The 26,072-nt window shown below is 38.4% G+C and overlaps 1 pseudogene; it reads left to right on the top strand.

The window, feature by feature from the left end:
* The first annotated feature begins 12,433 nt into the window (after nt 1-12,433).
* LOC127428016 (RAF proto-oncogene serine/threonine-protein kinase-like) overlaps nt 12,434-26,072 on the top strand; it is a 77,776-nt pseudogene continuing 64,137 nt past the window's right edge.

Here is a 26,072-nt window from a genome sequence, read left to right as displayed (position 1 = left end):
GTCTTATTTTGGCTAATATTTATGCACCTAATGTTGATGATCAGGGCTTTTTTATAGATCTTGAAGGGATGCTGCAAGCCGTTGGCACCCCTCATGATATAATATTGGGAGGAGAGTTTAATCTTTTGATGGACTCAGTCCTTGATCATAGTGAAGCAAATGTGTGCAAGCCCATTAGAGCAACACTGACGATTCACAGGATGTTGTAGGGCTTTACTGATTGTTTAGATCAGTGTTACTATCAGAAATAATTAATAATTATTTCTGTAGTTATTAATTAATATTTAAATTAATCAATTGAATCTAACTCATTAAAACCTCATATGGGGCTCCAGTAAATGTAGTGTGCTACGTTTAGGAGCAAGTGGTTATTAGCAATAATTAATAATTATCAAAGATAATTATTAATTATTAAAATCAATAGAACATTGATGAGAATCAATGTTAGCTTTTTTTAATCCTTTAAATCAACAATTATCAAAGATAATCGTTAATTGTTAACATCGATGAAACATTAATTACAATTAACACTAGCTTATTGATCATTCAAATTCAACAATCATCAAAGATAATTATCAATTATCAAAAATCAATAGAATATTAATAAGGATTAACATTGACGGGGCACCACCCTGAAATCAGGACTAATAACCAGATAGTAAAACAGTCTCAATATTAGATTGTTTTCTTAGGAAAATCGACATCCGAAGAATATCGATTTTCGGGAAAAAAACAATGAATGAAGGTTTGAATCCGAGCACTGTCATCCCGTCAGCATGACACATGCGTATGCAAAACAAACCAAAACACTTCTCTTTGTAATATAAACAAAGTTTATTTATGCAGTAATATCAATTAATAATTAATACAATGCAGTCAATAAACTTCCGACTTACCACTACAAACTAAACAGTGATATGATTAGATATGGAAATAAAAATAATCCTATAACACACATAAGGTGTGTGTGTGACAGTGTGTGTGTGTGTAAGGAGGGACGTGCACAAAATGGCGGACGTGATTCTCGTGGAGAGTATGTCACGTGAGACTTCCGGCCAGGGAATATGACCGCGAATGGGGGCAGAGAGAAACCAGTCAATGGTGACTGGCGTCTACCAGTTACCGCGTGTATCTGCTTGTACGATAGCTTAGGGACAAAGCTGGGCTTTAGCATTTAAGCTATCTACGAGCCAAAATGTGTGGCAGAATGTTTGTGAGGGGTCGCGTGCCTGCGTGTGTGTGGTTAGTACGAGAGAGAGAGAGAAGAGACAGCCCTAAAGCCGATTTCGCGATCGTGGGAGAGAAAGCAGCTGTTAGTTCATCGCTCAGAGACGCAGTGGACGGCTCGTAAACAGTCCTGCGTACTTTGACTATTTAATGGATGAACTCAGTTTACCTGTCTCACCCGCGATGGCAAAATTGCACAACAGTCCAATTTGGTTGGACCACAATACAGCAAAACAAAATCGTGATAATTAATACCCTGAGTATTAATAATGAGTGGACATGGCGGTCTGTAAACTGTACAAGCAAAAAAAAAACTTGAAACACAAGAATAACACACTATAATATTCTATCTCTGCCCAGACGTAAACCTCTTACTTGAATCGCATGAGGACACAGGTAGAATGTGTTTTACTCCGTCCTTTAACTCTGACCCGGTTCCTTGAGGCTCAGGTGATGACGGGAGGCCGTTTCCTCGCTCTGTCGGTGGGCGGTACGGCTGTTGATTCTCGGCGGGCTTGCGGAGAACTCAGAAATGTCGACTTGATTGAAGATGGAAGAGAAATCTTTAATCTCTTCACTTCTGTAGGCAAACGGATGAAGATGCGAAGTGTTCGGTTGAACACAGAGTAATCTCAACTCGTCCAGCGAGATGGAGATTGTATGGCCACAGTTTCAAGTTGAACGTTACTTCCTTGTGCCACGAGGTTGCACCTGAGAGCAGCGATAAACTACGTCTATACTCGGTGAACAAAGTTGCTGGAAGCAAATCCCGAAAGCATTTCAGAGGTATTTCAACTCCTGATGATGTCATGTTTGAGGGACGTTCTGTTGTGTGCCTCATCCAATAGGAGTTGAGAGTTCGATCCTTTAGTGAGCAAGGCTTCATGGGATTTGTAGTCTTTTTTTGGACTCCCTTTGTTTGATTTTGGCACGATTTTTATCAGTATAATTAACGACTTGGAATGTGGGGGCTTGAGTTAGGTTTTTACGACTGTGTTAGGCCTGCCTTTGTCTTCTATCTGAATACATGAGGCCCAACAATGTGTACAAATCTTGATCTTACATTTATTTGGAGACTTCTGAACCCATCTGTGAGGGACTATACATTTTTTTCATCAGTCCATAAGATTTACTATAGAATAGATTTTTTTTTTATCTAAGTCCCTCATTTCATCAGTTGTTGATTGCTCAGTTGGAAACATTTTGGTCTCAGATCACACCCTGGTGTGTTTAGAGGTGTTGCCACTTATGGAGAAAAAGCAATCATATAGTTGGCACACTAATGTATCCCTTTTGCAAAATCCTGAATTCCAACAAATGCTAAAGGCTGAAATCAATGTCTATATGGAGACCAACTGGTCCTCAGTATCCTCTGTAGGTGTGGCTTGAGAGGCACTTAAGGCGGTTCTTAGGGGTTGGATCATACAGTATGCCTCATTCACCAAAATATCCAAAGCACAAGAACTCGTGGATTTGGAAGGGAATATTAAAAGTGCCGAGGCAGAGCTGAACCGCCGAATGTCGTCTAATGGCTTCAGGGAATTGACCCGAATGAAATACAGATATAATATTATATTGTCACGGAAGGTGGAGTTTTGGCTATTCAGGGCAAGACAGTCATACTTTGAGACGGGGGACAAAGCAGGGAAACACTGGCTAGATATATAAAACAGAGAGAGTCTTTTTCTACCATTCCCTCAGTGAAATCTGCTGGTGGTGAAATATTTACCTCTGCCATTGATATTAATAATGCTTTTATAGTTCCACGTCTTCATCTACTGATGAGGATATTAGAAACTTTGTGGAACCATTAGAACTTCCTAAACTGATGACTGAGCAAAATAATTCTCTTGATTCTGAGATAAACTTGGAGGAGATTGGCGAGGTAATTAAGGCCTTGCCTACAGGCAAGTCTCCGGGGCCAGACAGCTTTGCCGCTGAGTTTAGATCTTATGCTACAGAACTGACTCCACGTTTGCTAGAAGTTTATACAGAATCATTAAAGAATGGAAAGCTTCCACCAACCATGACACAAGCCCGGATCAGTCTGATTCTTAAAAAGGACAAAGATGAAAACGAGTGTAAGAGTTACCATCCAATTTCCCTGATCCAGCTCGATGTTAAAATATTGTCAAAAATTTTGGCTAACCGATTAAGTAAAGTTACGACATCTTTTATACATATAGATCAGGTGGGGTTTATTCGGGGCCGTAACTCTTCTTATAACATTAGGCATCTCATTAATGTCATGTGGGCAGTGGCAAACGATCAGACTCCGGTCGCTGCCATCTCACTTGATGCCAAAAAGGTGATTGATATGGTAGAATGGGATTAACTTTTTAAGATTTTAGAAATGTACGGGTTTGGGAATACTTTTATTGGGTGGATTAAGTTATTTTATAGACACCCGGTAGCGGCGGTTCAAACGAATGGATTAATTTCAGATAATTTTACTCTGGATAGAGGCACCCGGCAGGGTTGCCTTTTCCCCCTTATTGTTCTGCCTTGCCCTGAAACCATTATCAGCCACGATAAGATAGGAAGATTATTTTCCAGGGGTGGTGGCGGGAGGTGCGACGCATAAGCTTTTGCTTTACACAGATGATATTTTATTATTTGTCTCTGACCCTACTAGGTCTATGCCTTGCCTCCACAGAATTATTATTTCCTATTCTAAGTTCTCAGGATACAGAGTGAATTGGTCTAAATCCGATGCTTTGTCTCTGACAGCGTACTGCCCGGTAATGGCTTTACAGCTGGGCGCCTCTCAGTGGCCCAAACAGGGCATTAAGTATTTGGGTATTTTATTGCCTGCAAATTTGTTTGATTTAGTTAGATTTAATTTTGACTCTTTAATAAAAAGGTTTTTGAGCAATGTGGGTAGATGGGCTTCGTTACATTTATCTATGACTGGGAAGGTTAATGTTATTAAAATGAATTGTATTCCAAAATTCAACTACAATCTCTCCCTATAGATGTCCCCCTCTCTTATTTCAAGCAATTTGATAGCATAGCGAAGTCATTCATTTGGAATGGTAAACATCCCAGATTACATTTCAGTAAGTTACATAGGCCGATTGACAAAGGTGGGCTAGGCCTACCCAAGATTTTGTTTTATTATTATGCTTTCGGACTCAGACAATTGGCTCATTGGTTGCTTCCACCTGAGAGAGCCTCTCTCTGGTTTTGTATTGAACAGGAAGTTCTTTCCCCTATTTCGCCATTGCAAAGCCTTTCTATCAAACTAACTGGAGAAGTTAAGTTACACCCCGTTAGCTCGCATTTGCACTCGGTATGGACAAAAGTGTCCTGAGTGTTTAATTCTGACATTTATTTAAATGTAGCCTCGAGCATATGGCTGAACCCAAAATTATGTATTTATAAGTCCCCTTTCTGCTGGACAGAGTGGATTGTGAGGGAGGTTAATACGCTCGGTAACCTATATGAGAGTTGAGTGTTGAGATCCTTTGAAAATATGGTTCAACATTTTGGGATTCCAAGGTCTCAGTTCTTTAGGTATTTGCAGCTGTGCCACCTGCTCTGTACTATTTTTGGGAGTAGCATACACTCCCCTAAATCGGCAGATACTCTGGGAGTGGTGAATACTGCTTTTGGAAAAGGTCATGAGGCATCAGTGTATTACTCCCTGCTAATTCAGAGTCTGGGGGACGGAGCTTCGGCTTCTCTCAAGAGAATATGGAAGAAAGATTTAAACTTGGTATTGGAGGAGGGAGTGTGGGTAGGATTCTAAAAAATGTCAAGTCTACATCTTGAGATGCAAGGGTGCACCTTATGCAATTTAAGATTTTACATCGATTCTTTTGGACCACCTCTAGATTGTATAGGCTTGGTCTTAAAGACACACCCACCTGCTGGTGATGCCAATCAGAAGATGGGGACACAACCCATGTTTTTTGGTGGTGTGTTAAGATCCAAGAATTTTGGTTGAGGGTTCAGAGTTTTATGTGTGATGTACTGGGCACTCAAATTTTATTTTGTCCCAGACTTTGTATTTTAGGTGATGGGGCGGTCATTAATATAGGGGATAAATACATAAAGAACTGGGTCTTGGCCAGTGTTATTATCAGCAGATGGGTTATTCTTAGGGGATGGAAGTTGGCTGGAGCACCCTCCTTTCGAGAGTGGTGCACGGAGATGGGCAGGGTAGCGGCATTTGAGGAGATGTCGTATAGGCAATCTTGGTTTATTTGATAAAAAATGCGGCAGATATTTGGCCTTTTTGGAAGGCTCTCGGGGAGGAGCAGTGGAGAGGGATCTGTAGTTTTAAATGTGTGTGTTTGTTTTTGGGGGGGATAATGTTTGGAGGGAAGGGTTTAATTTTATATAATTTGATTCCGTATTTTCTGTTATGTTTATTTAATTTGTTGAATGGGATCAATACAAATTGTTAATAATAAAATGTCTCCAGAGCCCGAGGATTTTGAATTCTTTGACATATTGTCCTCCTAGAACAGACGCATGGAGTCACGTGACTCCGAGTTATTACATTTTAACATTTTCAGCAAGCTGAATTATAATAATTATATTAAAATTACAATAATCAATTTTATTTTAAATAATTGTAAGAGATCTTGAGGCCCCCCTGGAAGTGTGCTGAGGACCCCTAGCGGGTCCCAACCCCCTGACTGAGAACCACTGATCTAAGTGATGAGAACTGTTGCAGGAGATTTAATATCATGCAATATTGGAAATTGCTAACAAGCTGTTGAGAGATCTGTATTAGGAACACACATACTGTACCAGAAGTGTACCTAGTATTATCTGCTCTCTGCATCTTTATAAACTGTACGACTGGATGCATTAAACTCATATTACAAGTTCATTTACGATATATCGCAAATATTTAAATGTATCTAACAGCCCTACTGGTCACCACATATTCTTAATTTGGGATGGCAATCAGTTTTCTGCACAATTATACAAGCATCTTGCAACTCTAATCCAACTTTTACCAGGCACAGTCTTTCAAATTCAAAGGTGTCTTTCTCAAGAGGAGGCTTACCAGCCATAAAAGCAGAATCCTTCATTAATTGGTCCGCATGCAAAACTCAGGATGTTTTTTGACTTACACAGAAAAGTGTTCAATTCTATTAATTTCGAGGATCGTACCTCAGATACAAATGGAAATCTGCCTGTGTATCCTCCAAAAAATTAGTTTGAAAAATTATTTATGCAGTAATCGCAAACGACTGTGATTGGTGCTTCCTGACAAGTGCTGAGCAATGTAACAGGTGCCACGTGACAACGGCATTTATGCGCTGCTTCAGAAGAGGTCGGGTCCTCTGTCTTCTGTTTTCCCTGGACTACACTTCCTAAAACGCACTGCCCTCATCTCTGTCAGCTGTGCCCAATTGTTCTCACCTGTGTTTCATTCCCTCATTAGTCCTTGTGTATATAGTGCCCTGATTTCTGTTTAGTCTTGGTCAGTTGCTGTGTTTTCTCCTGTTCATGTATCGGTTCCCATTGTTGATGTAACATTTGTTTTATTTCCTAGTTCCTAGTTCTGCCTTGTTCCAGTCTTTACCATGGTTTTCTACTTTGCTTTATTTTCTATTAAACTTTAACTGCATCTAGATCCTGCTCTCGTGACTCCCTTCCAAACGTTACATCGGGCAATAATTTACACATGAATAATGATACAGAGTAACTTTAATAGTCACTAAAATTAAAATAATAACATAGTAAAAAGTTCAAGTGTTTTCTATATGGTAAAATTGCCCAAATTCTTGTCAGGACATTTACGATCTTCTGAAAGTTCGCAGAGACATGCCGTGTCCTTGGTAACAGTAGAGTTGTATTATGGTAAAACCTGGCTCACTGAAGTAAATCTCTTAACGATTTCCCTTACTTAAGAGAAGTGTCTAAGGTATTATATGCAACACCCTAAAGTCATTCCCTTAGGCAAGGGGTTATACTTTAAGTGTTATACTTAAGGGAAAAACTTAAGGTGTTTAATGCAACCGGGCACTGGAACCTTTTGAATTCGACAGTTTATTTTTATCTTTAAGGTGCTGTGGGAAATCAAACTAAACTAAATTTAACACCTTGTTCCTATAGGGCTAGTTATAATAGTCTGACTGTACCCATGAGTAGACTACTTCACTGATTTGGGACTGTTTCTAGTGAAAATGTTTGTTTCCTATTCCATAACAGATAGATCTATTGTTTTCTGGCTCTCAATCTTTTAAGTCATCTCTGGGAATATCTTATGGCAAATCAGGCCAGTTTATTTCATTAGTAGAAAATTTATTACACAGAAGGTAAACTCTGTCCATGATTTTCCATAATTTTGGAGGTCCAGACTTTAGCCACATCGACACTAATACATTTTCTTTTGAAAACACATTCATTTTGCTATGTTTACACCTCTCATCTACACGAGAAAGCCGTGTTCCTCCTTTGAAAATGGAGACTTTCGAAAATGCCCTCTTGGACGTTCGTTGGACATTCAAATTGGCCGCGTCTCTTCTGCGAGAAACATCAGCGCCTCTGTGCAGAAAATAAAGTTATCTATGGAGTCCTACACCAAATTTGTTTTTTAATAAGGTCATAATAAGATGAGGTTATTGCTGCTTCAAGGACAATGGCGGGCAGTCACGTGCACTTCATCTTTATCAGCACACTTGGTTGTGATTGGTTAATGTTGTGTACACCTATATACACAGAATAGCAAAAGGTCTGGCAGTTTATTAATTATTTCCTTTATTAAGTTATTTTGAGTTTACTTGCATGCAGACATATAGGATGTAGTGCACTATAGGTTCGGTTTGAATAATTTTTATTTGCTTTAGTGTCTTTTCAATAATCTCCTGATTATTTTAGTGTTGTACTGCACCCAGAACTGCTGAGTTCAACGTGAGCCGTACTGCAAAAATAGGCTCAACGCCGAAACTATCCACTGACTGCCGCTTCTGGGCCGCTTCTGGGATGCGTCACATCACGACTCACGCATGCAGTGTAAATGGTGTTATCTGTTAATATGGGTGCCGAAACGAAAACACACTGCTCATGCCCCGCTCACGGAGGATGTGTGAACCCGGCGTGAGATTCGCAGCGGGGATTGCGAAACCCGTTTGAATGTGGTACAGAATTGTCTGTTGCAAAACTCTTATGTCTCGGTGATGAAACTAGTTTGAAACAAACAGCCCCCACATTCTAAATGGCACTGAAAAAGAAAACAGGAGAAAACATAAATTAGAAGGCTTTTCAATTCACAGATCACAATGCTTTCAAAAATGTACCATGGATTTACTGTAGTAACACTAACTGTACTGTATTAACTAGGGATATGCAGCAAAGCCATTATCTGTATTTTTATCTGTATCTGTTCATATGACAAAATTATCTGTATCTGTCTCTGTATTCAGATAGAACGAGTGTGGGCGAGGCTTAAACCGGAAGTGCGTCAAAACTAAATGAAACGGCCATTTTTAAGTGTTACTCTTACATTTATAGTTTCTATTAATAAAATATGCCTTGAATATGCCTTTTCATAATAATAGCCTAATAATAATAATAATAATAATAATAATAATAATAATTATGATTATTATACTGTTATTTAAAAAAAATATATATATATATATATATATATATTTTTTCTTACCAGATGAAGCTGAATTTGTAGGCTACTTTAACTGTGGAATATGTTGTCCTGGTATTTCAGATATTAATATATGCATGAAACAGAATTTTCGTTTGTCTGTGCATGGATAACAACATTATTCTGGAGGCAAGAGGTGTCAAGCAAAATGTGAAATGTCAAGCACACATTTTGCAGTGAATAATATATACAAATTCAAACATTAAAATGAATTAAACCATTATTTATTTAAATAACAATTATAATAATAATGTTAAATTTATATAGCGCCTTCCCAGATTTCAAGAACACAACATTTTCAAAAATTTAGCACAGTTTAAAAAAGAAGAAAAAGAAAAAGACTGAGCATGTTTCAATTTCTTTGTTTACATAAGGAGGAATATTCCTAGTATATGAATATTATATGGAGCATTTAAACCTTTATGAAGCATTTTAACTTTTTGGAATAAAAAACCTAATTACCTTAATCGCTGATGTGCATATAAATGTGGTCAACTTTAAGAGATGGAAAGACGAGCTCCAATGTGATATCATCAATTCAGATCATAAACTGAACATAGGTTAAACTCAGGTTTAGGCTATAAATAAATACATGAGAATCACATGTGAATCGTGTGATACATTAACATAGACATTTCAAGAAGTGGAAAGTGTATATGATGTATCTTAGTTAATGTTACACTTGACAAGCTCCAGCATGCACAATTAACAAAGGCCGCAAATGGAGTTGAGACCGCGCCTATCTGATCTGAAATCACAATGTGTGCATTTTCATTCATAAGGTTTACACTTTAGAAATATTGGCTGCATAGATTCATAAATTCATTGTAATTTTGGATGTTTACCTTTAAAGCTGAAGTGTGTTCCTTTTTCAGTGTTAAAATACTTTCTCCTATCCCAGATTGATATGCAAAGGCCAAAAGCCATTTGTAGTTTAATTTTCAAAACAATTCAGAGTAAAAAAGTCTAAAATAGTAGACTAAAATAGTCTCTGTGGCACTATAAAAATTCCTTTGAATGACCCCTCCAGCCTGATGAAACAACATATAGACTCAACAAATGGCATGAGTTGGAGGCAGAACTACCTGTTTGTTTGATCAATAGAAGTAGGGAGTATTCAGAAGCCTGTTTGAAAACTAGGTTTATTTTTGCAGTTTCGCTCGGTGACGCTAATGGTGAGAAATTACACACTTTGACTTTAAAGTTAGGTAGCAGTCAAAACATTTTGAACTTTAGAAATTAGAAAAGTTTCCTAATAAAGCATAGGTAGCTACTCCCTTGATGTAAAAATCTTAAAATATAAATTTATGATCTTGAGTTGTAGTCAACTGATATATCGCAGAGGCCGATAAATCTTCCTGTATGGCCGATTTGTTTCTTGAGGGCGCCGAAAATTGCCTGCTTGCATGTGAAGCGACTGAGACGTGTAAACGACCAGTCACGGTTCATTTTATTGTTACGTGCGTCGTGTTACTACAATAAGAGACCAGTGTGCAACACAGTCATTTAAATGGTCCGCATTTCAGAGCTGCGGCAGACGCGTTTGAGCTCATAATGTTAAAGTGCTTGCCTGTTTCATTCTCCCTCTCTCTCCTCAACAGTTCCCTGTAACTTCTAACTGTCTTGTTTAATGATCAAAAGGCAAATATCAATAAAACTAATATCATATATACTGTCTGCTAATATGCACATATCTCATTTAAACAGATGTAATAAACCAACCTCACACAACTTGAGCAGATCCAGCATCCTGTGGAGCGCTCATTTATTTACCTCTAAAGCATGTATTCTATCAGCCTCTCCTCAGCAGTTCCCTGTCCCTTTTAACTATCTTTTCTAATGATAAAAGACAAATATCAATAAAACTTCTATTATATACCGTTTGCAAATATGCAGATATCTCATTTAAACAGATGTAATTCACGAACCTCACGAAAATCCAGCGTTTTATTCCCATTGAGCGCTCATCTAATATCTTCCTCTGTAGCGCGTATTCCATCAGCCAGTATCAAACCTTCAGGATCAGGATCAAGAGTTCCTCTGATTCACAAATCATGATGGTCAGTGGTCGCAATCCAAGCAGACAATCCAGGCTGTTTAAAGTGTCAAGATTACATTCAAAGAACATATTTTAAATCAGCAGTAAAATCTGACAACACTGGTATCACAAATGGTGCGTCTTTACCTCAGATTATGCTAAAAAACGAAATTTTCCAATCTTTTACAGCTAATGCGCATGCACATTCTCGAGTTGACTGACAGGCGATGTCTGTATCTAAAAGGTGATACAGACTTTTACCTGCAAGGCGGGACTTCATATCTACATCCGTTGACCGTTGGCTGCAGTTGGGCATTATAATTTCTCTCATTCATTTTAATAGAAGTGGCCTGTCTCTGCTAAATAGTCTCTGGTGCAACTTCAAGGTAAAAGCGCTTCACGTGTGCTATAAGTAAATGTCTTATTCACTATGCACTGTATGTACAATTTGTTTGATTTGGTGTTTTATGAGTAAATGCAATTGCTAACGTGGACATGTCATCCATGGTTGCTGGACTACTGTGTGTTCTGTTACTTCCTTCTTCCTAATATATTAACAATTTATTCATGTGCAAATAAATTACAAAAATTTGATGACTAAACAGAAATCGGAAGAAACTGCCATCTACCATTTAAAATACAATATTATTTATTTAGATTCGGATCTTTTTTACAATGTTAAAGTTTTGTGTGAAACTGAGTAAATATAGTGCTAAATAAGATTTTTTTTTAAATTATTTTTTTATTTTATTTTTTTTTGTGCAATTTTATGTTTATGTTATTTACTATATTAAATTGTGCTATATATCTGAATTGTATCAGCCTATTGGCCACCCAGCTCTCTGGATATCGGCATCAGCCATTAAAAAACCTATATTGGTCGACCACTACTTCGGATACACACTTCAGTCACTCTGCTGCTTTATATCTGCTCCCTTTGATTTCTCATTTCCAATGATAAATTAAAATAATTTTTATCAATTACAATTTTTCCATAGATCTCTAAAGTGCTTGGTGTGATTTAATGTCTGTTGTATTGGGAGGAGTAATTCTTTGTTATAAAAAAATATATACACAGATTCATTACCATACCCAATGAAGTGAATCATTTTTTAAGTTCTTAGGAAAAAAGCAAAATAGAATTTTCCTGATTTTAACACTTATATTTATTTTAGAGAGGAAATAAAAAAATACAATAGAGAGATTCTTGGCAAATGCAACATTTTGAAATAAATAAATAAATAAAACAATTACAGAGTCAGAATAAAAAGTTAATAAAATCAGTTATTTTATTTTATAAGCACGTATAATCTGTTTTCTAAATTAAGGAAAATTATCCTAGGTGACTTCTTATTCAAGAATCCACAACATTAATTTTGACCTTACTGTCAAATTCATTGTGTATTACAGTACAGTATTTTGATTATGAATTTTGTCATTTGTGTTTGACTGATGCAAAATGTATCATCAGTACGTTTGTAAATTTAAATTGTATTTGTTCTGTTCATATGGCAGATTACTGAAGTTCATCGCTGTCTGCTGTGATGGAGCATTTTCAAGGGGCCTGGAAAAGCATCAGTCATGGGTTTGGATGCAAAGACTCTGTGTTTGAAGACTCCTGTATGTCTCCCACCATTCTCAAGAACTACCCTTATCGCAGATTATCAGATGATGGGAGAATCCCAGACTCGAAAACTAGCAGCACAATCCGTGTCTACTTGCCCAACAAACAACGCACTGTGGTAACTTGGAAATAATCAATGTTATTTTAGTAAAGTCTTTGAATGTTTGAGACAATATAATGAGCATGGAATAACACAGTAGTGACTGTAAGGCTAATGTTTATTTGGTGGATGCCTCTAACAATTGGGCTTTAATTGTTTACTTCCCTTTACTTACGGAAGTGCTATTTAAGCTATTTTAATTAAGTAAATATCCCCATAATAATTTTAATGTCTGCATTTACTGTATATACCCTTAGCTTGTTTCTCGCTGTCTTGAAATGGTGTTTTAATAGGTGAATGTACGACCAGGCATGACGCTGCACAACTGCCTCATCAAAGCCCTGAAAGTTCGTGGACTTCAGCCAGAATGCTGTGCTGTTTTCAAACTGCATCCAGAACACACCAAACAGTAAGTTACAGGCCAGCAATGCCATGAAGTGTTTACATTTTGGTCTGTTCCCACACAAAGCTATCATATGACTTCAAAAGACTTTGAATACAACACACAAGTTGTAAGGGCCACTTTTATGATATTTCCATGGTTCCTTTGTTTCCTTTTTGAAGCTTCAAAGCTCCAGTTTCCCTTAGTTGTTATTGGATGGAAAAGAGCCAGTAGATTCTTGAAAATGTCTCCTTTTGTGTTCCACATACGAAACAAGATATATGGGTTTAGAATAAAATGAGTATGAGTTTTATAATGAGAATGTAGACTTTAAAGAAACATTTGGAAAATCACAGTTATATTAATGGATAATCTACTTACAATTTGGAACTTCAGTGAGGCTGCTGTACTTTAATTGCTTTGCGTTAATTAGCCTTGCAACATTTTAAAATGTTATTATTTATAGCATATTTAATTCTATGCTTAATTTAAGCAAAGACTGATTTTTTTATTTTTTTTATTTAGCCAAAAGTGCAGGATGGATTGGAACACTGATTCTACCTCACTCGTGGGAGAGGAGCTGCTGGTTGAAGTCTTAGATCACGTACCCCTGACCACGCACAATTTTGTGGGTTTATTTAATATGCTTGAATTGAATTTTATTCTCTGTTCCTGTGTACCTTGGCAGCTAGCTTCTAACGCAGCATCGTAACTGAAATGGAACCTAATAAGAGACTGATCTTGAACGCTCCACATGGGCAGCAAGTCTGTGTGTCAAAAAGACACACAGCAGAACAATCTCGCAATTGATTCTAATACAGTTTAAAATTACAGTGTTGCAAAGCTGACAAGAACACACATCAGGCCATGTGAGGGGAGAAAGCCCTGGGTCACAATTCACATACTATACATAATAACTATTATACGACATTAGCTCCACAAAGCACCAAATGTCAGCACAGCAGGAGAACTGAAAAGTGTCTAGTGTAGTAGTGTAATACTGATTTATTTATTTATTTATTTTAGGCAACCGATGTTATGTGATTTTATGGTATTGTATTTTATTCTATAGCTGAATGTAAATGTATTAAAGTTAATATGTGTTAAATGTGTAAATGTCAGCCCGTAACATGTAACCAACCATTTAACCAAAGTTGGCAACCCTGCTAAGAAATAACAAGTGCTTTTAGTAGAGAACTGAGAAATTGTTTTTCTTTCTTTTCTTTTTTTTTTTTTTTTTTTACGGTACTTTTGGATATTGAATGACATTTATTGAAATATATTAGTGCTGTCTTAGAATTTGGCCAAAACAAGGTATCTAAGAAGGCAGGATGTTTTTGTTGCCTACATTTTGGGCCAACCTGCATATTGGGAACTCGCTTAAAAGGATAGTTCACCCAAAAATTCTGTGAGTAACTACTTAAACTTTAATTGTTTTCATTGTTGGGTGAACTCTGTTTTAAATGTTGTCTTGGTAGGCAGCTCTTTAGGTTTTTGGAACAGTGCTCATCTTGTTTACAACTGATCTGTCTAACTGTTTGTTCATCGACTTTTCACAGGTACGAAAAACATTTTTAAAGTTGGCCTTTTGTGACATATGTCAGAAGTTTCTCCTACATGGCTTTCGATGTCAGACATGTGGCTACAAGTTTCATGAGCATTGCAGCACCAAAGTGCCCACCATGTGCGTGGACTGGAGCAACATTCAACAGCTCTTGTGAGTTTTAATTACCACTTACAGAAACACCACCTTTAACTTGCTTTCAAAGAAATTGCAGGATAAAATATACTGTATATGCTTTACCTCATCGTAGAGCATAGCACAGAAGTAGTGCAGAGAATGGGCACCTCCATGTCAGTTAAAAAACAACAAATGACTTGAGGGAATAGAGTACCTGGCTTTCAGTGTATTTATCATTACATGAAAACCTTTGCAGTCTAGCTGTATGGAGGATTTCTATGGACATCTGAAATTTATTGAAATATATTAGTGCTGTCTTAGAATTTGGCCAAAACAAGGTATCTAAGAAGGCAGGATATTTTTGTTGCCTACATTTCTGTGGAGCAGTTAGGGTCAAGGGCCTTGCTCAAGGGCCCAGCAGTGGCATCTTGGCAGTGCTGGGGCTTGAACCCCCAACCTTCTAATCAGTAACCCAGAGCCTTAACCGCTGAGCCACCAATGCCCTTAATTTAGACATCTTGCAAATAAAACAAGATACAGACTTAAATATTTAGCTTGTTCTGGGTTTTGGTTGAATAGAAATAATCTTTTTTTTATTAGTGCAGTATATTAAATCTTATCACACACACCTCTCTTTTTTTCTTAAAAAATATAAATGTAAAAAATTTAACGAAAAATATTGAATCTTGGGGGCCGTTTACACGACAACGATTTCAACTAAAAACGGAAAACGTTTTATGCGTTTTGGCTGTTCGTTTACACGACAACGGCGTTTTGGGGCCTGAAAACGCAAACTTTTGAGCATGGGTTTCAAAGTGCATGTTTTTGAAAACGATGCCGTTATCGTCTCCGTGTAAACATACAAAAACGTAATTGTAAAATTTGTAAAAAAGATGATGTCATGCGCACGCGTATTACGTGTTATATAAAGAATGATGGATTGATAGGCATCAATTTGAGATGTATAATTATCAGTATGAATACTGGAGTCTGTGCAAATAACAATAATCAACAATTTATTCATTTGGAGTGTTTTGTATGGAGTGTGAACATTGTACAGTAGGCAGAACCTGCTATTTGAAAATCTTGAAATTAATGTATGGATTCAGATGGGAAAAACGTATTTGTATTTTAAATGTTATTTATTTATTTACTTTATTTTATTTGATGTACCTTTACCCTGCAGTTCATTCATCCACCGCTTATGTATATGGCCTATAGACAGAGATGTGATGCCATGTACAGTATTCAATGATATGCTTAGAATATGAAAACATGAGGCAGTGAAAATGCATGTTAGATCCAGTGTACACAAGACCTCTCTCTCCGTCAGAAGATATCTATATATCAGAGTTCTGTCTGATATCCAAAACCAGTCAACATCAACAGCTTGTTATGTTAACTTACTCTCCTACCAGCCCAAGAGTTCGCAGGGGAAATACAGAAGAAGGCAGGAGACGAAGTGATGGTAAAAATGAGCAGAGTTTATTGAATAATCATGAGAGTTCAGTCTATAGGCATGTGCGCGAGACATTCAAAACTACAATGGCGGACTACAGGACTGTGTTTGTGCTGCTCAAGATTTTGAGTTTATTGACGCTTCTCCAGCAGTAATTGTAGTAGTAAAGCAACCTCATCGTCCGTCCAGACAAAATTGCTCGATGTTTTTGCCATCTTCATTGTTTGTATTCACCACTCTGTGGAAGAATTCTTATGTGTGCAGGCGCGTAGTGTTTCTTTACAAAGTGACATCGCCAACTACTGGCCTGGCATGCATAATACAGCGTTTTTAGTCGTTTTCGCTGATCCGTGTGAACGGGGATTGTTTTGACAACATTGTCGTCTGTACACGAAACCTTTCAAAAATGCAAAGGAAAAACTTTTCCGTTTTTAGTGCATCATTGTCGTGTAAACATACCCTTGGAGTTAGAATACCAGTACAGTATTGTGACATAAAATATGGCATTACTTTGAAATATTGGTCCCCCTACACAAGTCAATTAACAAAATCTTCACTTATTTAACAATAATTTATTTTTTATTTTTTATGAGTTAACATGACTGTACATTTTTCTATGTGCTCTAAAATATTTTGAAGTCTAGAAATTGTCCTTTGTGAGGGCAATCTAAAAAATTCTCCCCTTTTCTCCCCAATTTGGCATGCCCAATTCCCAATGTTCTCCAAGCCGAGGATGAATCTCAGTTGCCTGAGACAGTCAATCCACGCATCTTATCACATGGCTTGTTGAGCGCGTTACCGCAGAGACCTAGCGTGTGTGGAGGCTCACACTATTCTCTGCGGCAACCATGCACAACTCACCATGTGCCCCACCGAGAGCGAGAACCACATTTTAGCAACCACGAGGAGGTTAAACCAACGTGACTCTACCCACCCTAGCAACCGGGCCAATTGGTAGCTTAGGAAGCCTGACTGGATTCACTCAGCACAGTAGTTGTATAACTATTTAGTAATTAATTTTTCATGAATCAATTTGTCAAGAAATGTAAACTTCAGTTCCACTATTTCCTCAAAGACTTTCTTAAAGTTATCACCTTAAAGGAATAGTTCATCCAAAAATGAAAATTCTCTCATCATTTACTCACCCTCACACCATCCCAGAAGTGTTTGACTTTCTTCTACTGCTGAACACAAACAAAGATTTTTAGAAAAATATCTCAGTTCTGTTGGTCCATGCAATGCTAGTGACTGGTGGCTAGAGCTCCAAATAGCACATAAATGCAGCATAAAGGTAATCCATAATACTTTAGTGGTTAAACCCATGTCATCAGAAGTGATATGATAGGTGTGGAAGAGAAACAGATCTATATACAATTGGGGTTGGCGATTCACATTCTTCATGCATATCACCACCTACTGGTCAAGGAGAAGAATTTATAGTAAAAAATGATTCACTAATTCACTAATTTAACCACTGGAGTTATATGGATTACTTTTCTGCTGCCTTTATTTGCTTTTTTTTGGAGCTTCAAAGTTCTGGCCACCATTCAGTGCAAGTTGCAATGTTGAGATATTTGGCTAAAAAACTGTTGTGTTCAGCAGAAGAAATAAAGTCTAACACAGCTGGGATGGCATGAGGGTGAGTAAATGAAGAAAGAATTTTCATTTTTGGGTGAACTATTCCTTTAACATCATTTTTATACTGTGAAGAAGAAGAAGAAGAAGAAAAAAAAAAAACATACAAGCAAGTGAAAAGATCTGGTTCCAACCACAAACTTGTCACAAGACCTTTCAGAAAAGTACCACTCATGCAGTGACAAAATGCGAAGATTTCACTGACTGATGCAGAAACACTTTTCCAGTCCCTGTCACAGATACTCCACACCAAATACTTTCAACTACATCACCCACTTGCCGTCTGCTGGTGTTTCTCTCAGTCATAATAAGGTGCTGTCCACATCCACCCCCAACGTCCACATGGTCAGCACCACCGAACCAGTTGATGAAGCTGCTTATCGGGTAAGACTTAAGCACTCAGTTAAAAATGACTCCTTGATTATAACTATATTGATTTACAGAGCTATTTTCTATCCTAAGATTAGTATTGACACTTTTGGCTGAATTGGGATAAGCTGTTTTTTTTTGTGTACTGTCAAATTTTCCATGTTAAAATGGTACTTCTCTCTTCATTCATAGGAAGCACTGGGAAGTGATGAATTAGGTAATCAGGTTTGTTCTGACTTTTCCCTCAGATTTCCCAGTAAACCTAAAGGCGATATTCGCTCATTCTTCTCTCTTCCTTTCATATTAATTCCAAGGAAGTCCAACAGAGCAGTCAAAAACCCCAGTTCCAGCTCAAAGGGAGAAAGCATCTTCAACTAAAACTCAGGAAAAAAACAAAATTGTAAGCGACAATTAATGTTACTGTAATTTTTACTTGAATCATACAAGCATGAAATAAACATCATCACCAGATTCATTTCTGGATACAGGTGAAAGTCTTAAAAGGATTTGAAAAGGGATGCACAATGGATCTGTAAAAATATAATATTGGCCAATCTTAGCATTTATTTTATATCAGTATTGCACTGATTTGAATGAAACTTGAAGAAGATATTTATTCTATTCTGTATGGGAGATGTCATTGTGAACACTTTTTAAACAACAGGCAAAACGATATAGATTTATCTGTCAGCATATCGGTTATTAGCCATTATAAAAATAATTAAAGGCTATCAGTACTTGTCAAAATTTCAACATCAGTGCATCCCTAATTTTAAATAAACATAGTAATTTAAACATTATTTTATTATATTAGAAAGCATACTTTGTCAAATGATCTCTTCACTGTGAATAATTGGTAATGTTGTGAGGATAGCGTGTTTTTTGTTATGTTTACCAGCATCCTCGTGAAAACAGAGATTCCAGCTATTACTGGGAGATTGAGGACAAAGAGGTGGTCCTCTACTCCAAGATTGGCTCAGGGTCTTTTGGCACAGTTTACAAAGGGAAGTGGCATGGTAAGATCCTCATAATTAGGGGGCCAAGCAGCGAAGCTGCTGGAACCCTGTTGTAATTGTACTGATTTTCTTCTTTTTAGGGGTCCAAGCACGAAGTGCTGGAACACTATTGTTTTTGTTGGATTTTCTTATTAGTTGGGGTACTCGAGTTCGGACTCGAGTCCGAGTCACGAGTCCAATTTTAATGGACTTGGACTTGTCACGGACTCGGAAGCATTTTTCCCTGGACTTGACTTGGACTCGAGCCTGTTGGACTTGGGATTATTTTCCGAGTCCGGTCGAGTCCATGGCATTTGTGATGCAATGAAAAACAAACAAAAAAATAACATAACATATGGTGACCATACGTCCTCTTTTTCAGACCTGATAAAAGCGTCCAGCCAGGATTTCAAAATTGCCTCTAAATGTCCAGGATTCGGCTTTGTCTTCAGATTGATGTGCTCTCAACAGTTAGTACTATCATACATTCTGTGTATTTGATACTGTGCATCAGTTTTCACACATATATGAACTTACGTGTGATTATTCTGGCTGAGAGCAACAGCGCGCACTCTTTAAAAGCACTTTTTTAACCCACGCTGTATGTGTGTGTGGGAAAGAGATCGCCATTTGCCAGACGTGCTCTGCCGCTCTCATCCAGAAATATCAGTAACATAAGTACACTTCAAAAAGTATGTTCCCCAACTCTGCAAATTATTAAATAGAACACGTTTTATCTGACTCACGCTTACTACGCAAAGTCATTTCTAACTGAAAATGTTGACTATATTGAGACAAAATCAAATGTACTACATATCAGGAACATTTAAACTAATATGACGGATGAAATAGACCATGATGGAAATTGTATAACTCAATCCGTCACACACATTTTTAGTGCAACATCTGTGTGTTACCGGTAAAGCTGGCACTTGCGTTTAAATGGCAAAAAAGTCAGAAAATACAATGAAGAACACAAGTGAGGAGAGAAGTCTCTATTCACGTATTATCCATACTCAATATAATGTGAAAAGAAACCCAAGGTGAGTTTGTCAAAAATTTGATCTTGACTTTAAGGAAGTAGGGTACACCTGGACCAGGAGGACTGGAAAGTGTGAAGAGTAGTACTGTAGTATATATATATTTTTATGGTATCTGATCTTTTCTCTTTTTATTTCATGTTGTTGTATTTAATTTTATGGGCATTATTAAATGTTTTAATATTACCATTTATTAAATGTATTAAACACATTAAATGTATTTAATTAATTACATTAAATGTATTTCACCCATAATTTTAGATAAAACTAAACCAAATTGAATGGACAAATTCAAAATGAAGTAGAAATAAAAACGAAATTAAAATTTGAAATAATAATAACCCTTGTTGTAGTGACTAACACAGTTTTTACTTTCTTGGTGTATGTTTGAGTTGAGGGGAAAAGCAACAAATAATTGAAATGTCAACAGAACACTATAAGAAGTGTGTTGAAGGACAGTTTTGTCTTCATACACGTAAAGCATATGCTTTCATTCTGAAACTACTTTGAAATTTGTTCAGCAGGATACTAATCATTTCTTTTTTGCATTTATATTGACAAATTGTTTTTCTTAGTTGTGAAGGTTAAAATAAGCTTAAATATTGATGTTGAGTTTACGGTTACAATTTTAATTCAGATTCTTGAACAGATTCATTCAGACTCAGACTCGACTCGGACACGGCCTGTTATGGACTCTGTCTTGAGTCCGACTCGGACTCGAATCTTACTCAAATCTTTAAAGACTTGGACTTGACTCGGACTTGACTATGGTGGACTCAACACTAGCTGGAACCCTATTGTAATTGTACTGATTTTCTTTTTCTTCTTCTTCTTTTTTTTCTGCCATTAAAGTGTCTGGACATCAGAGACCGTAAGTCGTGGAGACACCAAACTTGGCAGGATGATCCCAAATCCCCCTCACTACTCAGGCGCACAAACACACACCCATCTGACTCTAGGTGGCGCTATAATAAACACTTTTACGTTTTGGCTCATATCTCTGCAAACATAAGGGTTAGAATAAAAAACAAAATGTCCTACAAAATTCATATCTCCGATTTAATTTCCATCTTTTCATTTTTAAGTTTTTTTCACATGTGTCCACCGAAGGAGAGATGGAGGTAAGGGCAACTGGATGAAGAAATGATGTAATGGTAGAAAAAATAACTTTAGAATTATGACAGTTCTTTGAAATGATATTAGAAAAATAGCTTGATCTGGCTAATTTAACTGCTCTTTGAAATTAACTTGTAATTTATCTTTGAGCCACTTTTGCTCAGTCTTCCTGCACTCCTGCCTAAGAGCACGGGTATTACTATTCAACCAGGGCTGAGCCGCGTCTTTTTTCTTCCTAATTTTTTACAGAGCCACAATGTTTTAGATGCCAGAACATGATGAGTTGAACTGGGAGACCAACTCCTCAGGCCCCATACCAGAAAATGGAGACTCCAACATTGAATTCAGTGGAGAAGCATTAAAAGCAGAACTAGCGGTAGAGGGAGAGATAAAACGAGATGATGCTTCAGTAATTTTAATTCCTTGTCATGTCAATAATTTTATTCATACTTTTTACAGTGTGCCCATTCACGCACCGGTAAAAATAAATACAGTGTGTTTTATCTACTATAAAACGCTCTGTAATAATAGGCCTTGGTGATATTAATAGCCTGTGAATTGAAAAAGCCTCTAAATCAGCACTTTCCAGTTATGTTGGTTAACAAGATGCCAGAAAATGTAAAACATGCTTTATGAGTTCACTCCACGAACCTACGTAAGATTCCGAGCTGGGCTCCCTGCGTCATTATTCAAAACTGTTTGCATGCATGTGACCAAAGTAAGTTCAAAACATGCAACAGATGCAATAAATTTATCATGAATGAGTATGACTATACTAACATCCAATGTATAACCACCTTTACACGCTACTAGTTTGTTTTCATTGTATGACCCTGCTCGATATAAACATGGATCTTATTTGCCTGCATATGACATTTCATCTAATTATTGATGCAATAAATATTAACTTTATGTGATATGCAAATCTATTACCCTTATTAATTTGAGCGATTGGATTTTCCATCAAGCACAACTATTTATCAAAACAGAAAATGTAAAATATTTTTTACTGTGCAACTTGCATAAAAGCGAGCGCAGAAACGATGCACCGTTTTTTCCCCACGCATTAATTTTGTTATAATACTGTTTTTGCTTGCACTTTAAGCAACACATTTATCCTGCAGTAACACAGTAACATGGAACACTTTACCATGGAATGTTGTTTTGTTGAAAATCTAAATCTAAATCAAAAATAGTTTTATAATGTTAAGTGTTATTAAACAACCCCAGGGAGAAGAATATAGAAATATCTATTTACATACATAAACAGAACCAAGCCATTTACAGGTTTTCACAGAGCTAACAATGAAAACAAAACATGCTTTTAATAATAATAATACAAATGTTTTAAATCACAGTAAGTTTCCAGTTGTAAATAGGTTTGCAGTAGAAATGTTTCAAAATGCATAAACTGTATACATGCTACTTTATACATCCCCCTGTCCCCTGGCAAAATAAGAACAAAAAAGTAGGCTAAATATGGGAAAAATAGAGAGCTAAGGATTTTTGACATACGATTTTTCATCACACAATAAATACAATGTCTTATCACCTGCCCTTGTCTTTTGATTTTCAAACCATTTTTTTATGTCTGGCTTGTCAGGACCAAGTTGTTTGATGGCCAGTTTGTGTGAAATTGAAATAGATATGACACGCTGTTATGCACAAGTTTATCAATAGCGGTCGCCATGTTCGCAATCTGCAAGACTGCTGGAGCACACTAATACTAAAGTTACCTTTAATTTGATACTTGCATCTCAATGAGGGCTCGTTGCAGTACCATATTTGACCACAGATTTCTATTGGAAAAACTATTGGTGCTGTAGTGTGGTGTGCATGGTGACATGCACGTATCTCTATCTGTTGCCTACATAACTCGTGCAGAAAACACAATCTGTCAGTTACTTCTTGCTGCCACTAGTACGCTGGAACCAGCAAATGTTGATCCCTCGATTTCACAGTTTCTGCAAATGGCTCTTTTGGCAATGGGCCATGTGACCCGCGAGCTGGGTAGTCTTACAGCCACGCTTCTGGCAGCCCGCCGCTTGCCCAAGCACGGCTACCTGAGGACTGTAAGAAAACCTTGAGTACAGCTGGAGTACTGGAGGACCAACACAGCAGACCCCTGGGTTTTGACGACTCTGAGCAGGGGATATACTCTATAGTTTCGACGACGGCCTCCCAGATTTTCAAGAATTGTTCCTACGGTTGTCAGAGACGCAGTTCGTTCAGTGGCTCTCTCTCTCGAGAAATTTGTTCACTGTTAGAGAAGGGAGCCATAGAAAAAGTTCATCCCCTCGTTCAGGGAGATGGGTTCTATTCAACATATTTTCTTGTTCCGAAGAAGGACAGTGGTTTCCGGCCAATTCTCAATTTGAGGCATCTGAATTTGTTCCTGAAGGTCCTTCCTTTTCGAATGCTGCGCACAGCTGATGTTCTTCGGTATGTGGCAGCAGACGATTGGTTTGTAAGTGTCAACCTGAAAGATGCATACTTTCACGTCCCAATTGCTGTTCATCACATAAAGTTTCTACGTTTCAGTTTCCTGAATCAAGCCTACCAGTTCAAAGTTCTACCTTTTGGTCTTTCCCTTGCTCCTCGCATCTTCACAAGGTGTGTGAGCACAGCTCTGCCTCCTCTTTGGATGAGAGGTATGCGTATTATGCCTTATCTGGACAACTGGCTTCTTTGTGCCCCCACAAAACAGCAGGCTGTGCAAGACTCCAGACTGCTTTTGAGACACGTGCAGAAGTTGGGTTTTTCTGTGAATGAGAAAAAGAGCTGCCTGATTCCTACACAGACCACTATGTTCATAGGAATGACCCTGAATTCCAGCCTAATGTCTGCCTCCCTGTCTCAGGAACGTGTGACGAAAATTCTGCAACTCTTGGCTCGCTTTCGCCCGGGTGTGTCTTTGCAGTACCTGGTGGTCCTATGACTAATAGGGATGTTAATGGCTGCTACAGTGGTGATTCCCCTGGGTTTACTCCACCTCAGGCCACTCCAGTTATGGAGCAATAGTTTGCGGCTAGATCCCACCAGACATCGCCATCGACCGATTGTAATTTCTCACCGTTGCATACGTGCGTTGAGGCGGTAGAGACAGGTAGAGTTGCTGAAGGCAGGAGTGCCCCTGGGTGTTGTTTCCTCTCTTCGGGAGTTGGTCACGACCGACACTTCCCTCACAGGGTGGGGGGCAACATGGAATCAGAGGGGTATTTGCGGGCGCTGGACACCAACCTAGGCCACAGAACATATCAACCTGCTGGAACTACGTGCAGTGTTCATGGCTCTAAAGTATTTCATGCCAGTCCTGGCAGGCCGCCATGTTCTCGTTCGGTCCGACAATACCTCAACAGTGTTCCATCTGAACCACCAGGGCAGCACGAAATCACGCAGATCTCTACAGCTTACTCACGAGATCCTGACATGGTGTCAGCCACGACTCGCTTCACTGAGGGCAGCTCATATTTCGGGAGCATGCAACCAGACAGCAGATGCTCTTTCCAGGGATCGAGTACATTCAGGAGAATGGAGACTTCATTCAGATGTAGTGCAGGAGATCTGGCTACGATTTGGAAGAGCAGAGGTGGATCTTTTTGCTTCAGAGATGACCACTCACTGTCGCTTATGGTTCATAAAGACAGAAGTGTCCAGTCCCTTGGGCCAGGATGCACTGTCTCACGAATGGCCGTACTGCCTACTATATGCGTTCCCACCTATCCCTCTGTTATAGGAGACGTTACACAGGATCTCCCTGTGCAAGCACAGAGTGCTACTCGTGGCACCGCGATGGCCAGCCAGACCATGGTTTCCTTTGTTGCTGAGACTTCTGACAGGCAATCCATGGAAGCTTCCCCACAGGAAGGACCTCCTCTCCCAGCTGGAGGCCAGTGTCTGGCACCCGGATCCAGCTCGTCTGGAACTTTGGGTCTGGCCATTGGGTTAAATCCTTCTCTGGAGCATTGTGACCCTGCGGTTATTCACACCATCTCCAGTGCTAGGGCTTCTTCCACATGATAGATTTATGCTTCCTGTTGGAAGCTTTTTTCTGCATGGTGTGAGGAGCAGGGGCTTGATCCTGCAACGTGTGACATTCCGAGCATCTTAAGCTTTCTTCAACATTTACTGGAGGAGGGCAAAGGGGCTTCCACGTTGAAAGTGTACGTCGCTGTGATTTCTGCATATCATGTTCCAGTTGGGGGATCTTCTCTTGGATCTCACAGTCTTGTCTGCAGTTTTCTGAAGGGTGCACGCTGTCTGAAGCCTGCTTGGAATCCTCACCTTCCTGTGTGGTATTTGCCACTCATGCTTGCATTCCTTTGCTCATCCCAGTTTGAGCCCTTGCAAAGCATTGACATTAAATGGTTATCCTTGAAGACAGTTTTTTTGTTGGCTATTGCTTCTGCGAAACAATTCAGTGAGTTGCACGTGCTGTCGGTTAGCGAATTGTGCTTGCGTTGGTTGCCGGATGACTCCGGGATAGTCCTACGACCCAATCCTTCTTTTCTTCCAAAAGTCCTTCTTCTTCAGTTCATAAACCAGTACATTGAACTGGCCTCTTTTCAGACTTCTTCAGGGTCTGATTCAAGTGCTCAACTTTTGTGTCCTGTACGTGCCTTGAAGTGTTATGTGTACACTACTGCTCAATTTAGACCAGTATTTGGCCGCTATGGTGGTGTGAAGAAAGGTGATCCAGTGTCGAAGCAGAGGTTGTCGAACTGGATAGTGGAAATTACACTGGCTTACAAGGCAGCAGGGAAACCATTGCCCTGGAGTCTA

The sequence above is a fragment of the Myxocyprinus asiaticus genome, chromosome 37 (genome assembly GCF_019703515.2).
Source record: "Myxocyprinus asiaticus isolate MX2 ecotype Aquarium Trade chromosome 37, UBuf_Myxa_2, whole genome shotgun sequence".
Classification (NCBI taxonomy): Eukaryota; Metazoa; Chordata; class Actinopteri; order Cypriniformes; family Catostomidae; genus Myxocyprinus; species Myxocyprinus asiaticus.
Note: the sequence above shows the minus strand (reverse complement) of the source record. Positions and strands in the feature narration are given on the sequence as shown.